This window comes from Saccostrea echinata, unplaced genomic scaffold (assembly GCF_033153115.1).
Source record: "Saccostrea echinata isolate AGI-Se365-2 ecotype Australia unplaced genomic scaffold, CSIRO_AGI_Sech_v1 ptg000030l, whole genome shotgun sequence".
Classification (NCBI taxonomy): domain Eukaryota; kingdom Metazoa; phylum Mollusca; class Bivalvia; order Ostreida; family Ostreidae; genus Saccostrea; species Saccostrea echinata.
This window is the reverse complement of record NW_026889779.1, coordinates 23,498,683-23,504,682: the sequence shown is the minus strand read 5'-3', so window position 1 is coordinate 23,504,682 and position 6,000 is coordinate 23,498,683.

Genomic DNA, 6,000 nt, shown 5'->3' with positions numbered 1-6,000 from the left:
TCATAAGGCACCCTTATGGGTTTAGTAAGACAAATAACCTCCAATTTGCTATAGATCAAATTATATAAACATACAAGAACTACATATTTTCATTGGTAATTGCTTGAATGAATTGATGAAAGATTTTTTTTTTCTTCAAAACTGGCTTTATTTTCAACTTACACAATTGGATCAAAATGAGCTCAGTGGTTTGAAAGGTAACTGAAAGGTTTCTAGTCAACCAAAGAAAATCTCTGCAATCGAGGGTGTTTGGTCTGTCCCCAAAATGCTGAACTATAGTTAAGTACAAGTAAATTAAATTATCATTTTTACCACCACCACCCCCTTACGAAAAGCATTTGTTTTGCCCAAATCGTAAACCAATACACTAACTTTTTAACTAAAGTAATCAGTATCAAACGTTTTACAGGAGTGAATCAAAGTACATTTCCTTCGAAATTAAGTATATGTTTTAGCTTATTCATTCCAATCATTCCAATTCTAAAACGGTATTTTTCATATTTAAATGAAATATCACTTTTTTAATTCATTTCCAAAAATATAAAATTTGAAAGAGATTAAATCTCTAAATCTCCAAAACGGATTTAGAGTAACTGTAATCTATAAATCAGAAGTAACAGTAAAGTATCATAATAAACCAAAAAATAAAAATGTGTACTATTGTAAACTATAGCGCAAAACAGGGAGCTTTGTTAATGATTTTATTGTGTCCTTGAGACTAAACGGTATGTCCTTTTCAGATTATATGGATAATCAGCATAAATGTCTTGTCTACGACGATTTTAATGCTATATCATGTGACACTTAAACCATGAATTTAATTAGTTCAGAAACATTAACATGACACAATGTTATGAATTACAGATATAAAATTCCTCCCTCCTATGTAAGCCATGAGCAATAAAAAATGTGATTATTTTTACACTTCACTATTCATTATCTTCATGTTTTCGTTGAAGACTTATTTTATCGACTCCTTTCTACATTGTGCATTTTTTTTTTTTTGTTTAATACTATTTAAAATATTTTAGCTAATCTAAACCTTAAATTTTAGGTTTAAGTTTATCATGAAACCTATATTTCAAATTAACAACGGGGACCAGCAGCTTTTATACAAGTACTTTAAATAACCCGATCGTTTGTATTTTTGTCAATGAAAGTTAGAATTCTAGAAGAGATTTACCTTTATAATAATAGCCCATCAATGAGTTCACCTTTCTGTAGAAAACAAGAAGAATATTGGATTAGAAAACTAGGCTGAGGTTTTCCATATGGTAGCGATGACAATGTCAACAGTTTGGGTATCTTTCAAGTCATGATCAACAGTGTCGCAATGTGAATTTGATGGGAATTTTTAACAATATACACAGAGACGTAAGCGTAGTCATGGACATTGGTCTTATTATAAACCTAATATACTGGATGTCTTCTTTGACTCACTACTACCTTGTGAAAATAAACAGCTAGGTCTTCATCACATTTGCACCAAACTTTACTCTGTCCCTTTAAAAATTTTAAATAGTTTATTTGAAAAAGTCAAGGAAAACCATGTTTGGATTCTTCGACACCACAATACAGGCTCTGGTCTGTGATTATGGATATTGCAAATCATAGGCTATTTAAATCGCCACGTTTTACAGTAGAAAATACTGTTCCAACAACATGTTTTTTCCTTTAACTTCAATATGCCCATAAAGGAATTGAAGCGGTTAATATATAAGTAATATTCATAATCACAAAAAGTCCACTCTTCTATTCCACCATATCTTACGTTGAAGTCTACACCTTGTATTTCTTACAATTACATAGTATGGAGATAACGAACAGTAATCAAGCTCAAAAGTCCTTTCAAAGAAACAATACAAATTTGGAGCAGAGCAAACACGTACCTCTAAAACATCTACAAATATAATATAATCTATCATTACATCGCATGCTGACGGACGTTTATCATGCTAATTGTTAGGGCATTGTCTAATCTTTGTATTGTCTACGCTTTTCCAATGATGACAATGAGCGGATATGACCAGTACATAGAGCATTCTTACTCCTACATGGCACCTGATCCCATCTCTGATTTTTTAGAGGTCTGTTTTTGCTCTGTTCCAAATTTGTATTGTTTTATTAGACTTTTCAGCTTGATGACTGTTCGTTATCTCCAAACTTCAGCTAATATTTAATTAAAGGATCCAACTAATCAGAATAACAAATATTATACAATTAATTGATATTTAAGTCAGCAGTCAGCCTGTAATGAACGAATGAAGTACATCAGGGGTCCCACGACCACGAGTGAATTCATGACCTCTGACGTTGTGAGAATGAAAAAATATTGTAAGACAAACACTTTCAAGAGTCGATGTCTTGTAATCAATCAGGATAAAATATTTTCTTAAACTGAATACTTTTTAACCCCTGCAACAAAATATAGATTTTGATTACAACCCTACTGATTACAATGACTAAAATAGAGTTAAACCCTTGGCCAAGGTGTAGTCATGTTCAGTCCAATTTAAAGTCCCTGAATTTCCTCTTCTAAAGATCTTATTTGTGACATAAGTAGTTGCCATTTTTCCCGTCAACAAAATAAGAACCGCATATTAAAACGATACACTATCCGAGGCCTCAATCATCAGATGTCTAACTAACCGATAACATTTACGAGTACATTATTTACAATTTGCAAATTTTCTCTGCAATGTATACTTTGAACTATTTTTAATCAAATATGAAGATATCAAACAGTATCAATGATTGCAATGAAACAATACAAATTGCGAGTAAAAGAACACCGACCTCCGAAAACATCAGAGGTTGAATCCGGTGCATAGGAGGATTACATCCCCTCTTCAACGGTCAAACCCGCCGTGTGCCTTTTGTCATGATCCGGTAAACGGAGAAATCTGCAGTTAATTCTGTATGAAAATAATGGTATAGCATTTTTATGAAAGACCTCAGTCAACATTCTAATTAACGACTGATTGTTTTTGAAAAGAAAGTCATTTTATCCACCATAGAAATAGAAATTGTGAAATGTAAACTTCAATCGAGATTATAGATACCTTTGTATTACCAACTTATTTTTCAGTAGTCTGCCTCAATTAAGAAATTGTTCGCATGAAGACACTCTATTGCATATCGAATTAAATGGGAGACGTAAACCCAATATGCAAGTGTTAATGGTATATTGATACACAAATAGGGGTAGTTGACGATAGAAATGTTCAAATCATAACCTCATAACCTTTATCAAAAATATTAAATGATAGTTTGCTGTCAATATTTCTGTCTAGTAAAATATTTAAATATGAAGTAGATGTGTCCGACACCGTGGTGTCCTTCATTTCATTTCAACGGAATTATACCGAATCAACCACATGAATAAAAATGAAAATAAAAATTGTTAATTGAAGTAACAATACATTGATGCAAGTACCTTGAAAGAACAATACAATGCATAGTGAAATATATGGGGATAACGAACGGTATTAAGGTTCAAAGGACCATTAAACCAATACAAATTTGAAGCAGAACAAACTCGGACCTCTAAAAATCAGAGAAGGGATCAGGTGCCATGGAGGAGCGAGCATCCCTTGCCGACCGGTCACATCCGTGTGTGCTCCTTTTCATCATCGGGAAATACCAAAAAATCCGTCGACAATTCAATGTATAAATAATGGCCTAACAATAAGTATGAAAAACATTAGTTAGCATTTGACTTAATGATAGATTGTATTTGCTGACAAGGTCAGCTGCTTTGCTTCCAGAGGCCAACAGTCATCGTTCGTTGCAGGATTTGTGCCTTTGTGATAAAACTTTGTCTGAAAGTGTGTTCAAAGCAACAATGATATTACACAAAATTTGTTTATAAAGCTCTTCTTGCTCATTTAACGTTAATGTAACTGTTGATATGAAAAAAAGTGTTCAATAAAACATAGTGCTGAAAAGTTTTTTTTTTCCTATTCTGAATTTCGTCAGTAAAATACTCAGGGGATTGGAATAGAATAACTCCTATTTGTAATTTCTATTTCCAGATATATAAACAGGTAGCATCAAACTGCTTCTTTAAACTTTTGAGATTTTTTTTATTCATTAGTATTAAAACGATTTAGGCGTCAATAAGCAATGATATCAAGTTTGTTTTGAATAAATCAGTCTTAACTAACATATTATGACATCATTTTTACACTTCCATGGAAAAACATTAATAAATGGGAACAAACTCTCAAAATGACCAATTATGTGCTTCAAAAACAGACTTTGTCTCAGAAATTAACAATCCTGATGCAAATAATTACATGTGTACGTTTGCTTTTTCTTTGGAATTATTGATGTAAAAGTAATCAAATCTATTAGAATTATACATTGCTGCATTATAGCTCGATTCGGTGTTATGAAAATGCTATCAATTCAATTGAGCCACTTATGAAATGAGACAAATATTTACGTGATATTTTTTTTTAATATCATTAGAATATAAGTTTGTTTGTTTATTTGTTTGTTGTTTAATGTTCCTCTCGAGAATTTTTCACTCATATGGAGACACCACTTGCCAGTGGTGAGCAGCTAAATTTGACCTATACTAAGCACTCAAGGCCATTGAGCAGTGAGGAATCTTTTTCGTGCCAGCATCTACTGCGACGTGGGACCTCGGTTGATACGGTCTCATCCGCAGGACCGGTCTCCACTTCCCACAGTGGGAATTCGACCCCGCGACGTAAGGATCAACTGCTCGGGCGTTTAGAATATACGGATATAAAAGCAATATACGATAGAAAAGTGATATTTCATACTATTTTCCTTCAGATTTTACCTCATATACATCTTTAAATAAAGGATGACTGCACTAAATGACATGCGAAATTTGCGACAAAATAAACTTTCAAAACAAGCATTTTTCTTTTCATTGCAAGAATGGTCAACATCCAATCTACAACTTTATGTAATTACGTTTAATAAAAGTATGTATTTACGAAGTTCGAATCTGTTTTCAAAGGGAGGGGTCATCACAATTTCTTGAATCTCCGTTCGATAATGAGGACGTCCACTTTTTTACTGACTTCATACATAGTCAGCGCATGTTCGTCTATTGTTCTACGTTTAACAGTTATTGTATATTTGCATAAATAATAATGTGCCAAAAGGAGATTAATAGGCAAACATGCGCTCATGGTAAAAAAGAGAAAAAGACTGCTTCTTCTTACTTTCGCTCTCTCTGTTGTAACCAAGGGTTGTGACATGATGAATATTATAATTCACCACGTGATTTCGTACTTCAGATAACTTTGTGAATACTATATTCCGTCACGTGACTTGTAAGGTAGCATGTTTTGTGCTTACTAGGACATTGTGTTCGAATACGTTAAGGAATCTGGCATTAATATAAAATCTGCTGTAATTACATAGACGTGCTCATATCGTTAATTTCGTTTTGAAACCTTTGTCAGTAGTATATTTGTGCCATACAGAATGGAGAGGAAGATTGGAAAGAGTGATCACGTTCTTTTTTTCAAACAAGTCATTGTTATTTATCAAGTCTAATTTTAGACCTATTCTTACAATGTTAGCTCCACCTCTCATGCATATCTTATGATCAATCAAGGGCAGGTAAGTGTAAATTCTCTATATTTGAAAAGCAGTAAGGACAAAAAACATTGAATCATTTTATTGTAACACAGTCTAAAATCATTTTAAGATTTAAATCTGGTTTCAAATTGACAGGATTCTTTCATAAACATACAAAAGTGAAATAAAGTTTAAATATAAAAGCAACAGAAGCAACTGAAAAAGACCCAAAACCGGCGTTAAGTGCAGTCATCCTTTGTACATTTTGAATAAGCTTTTTTAAAATTTTAATAAACCTGCTCTATTTACTTAAAATGTGCAACAATCAGCTGACTAGGCATATGGATAATGAAAAAGTTCTAATTTAACTGCACTTGAGAGTAAAATTGTTGATCCCTGTTGTAATATACAGCCTCGTTCTAAGTATTTTGAAAC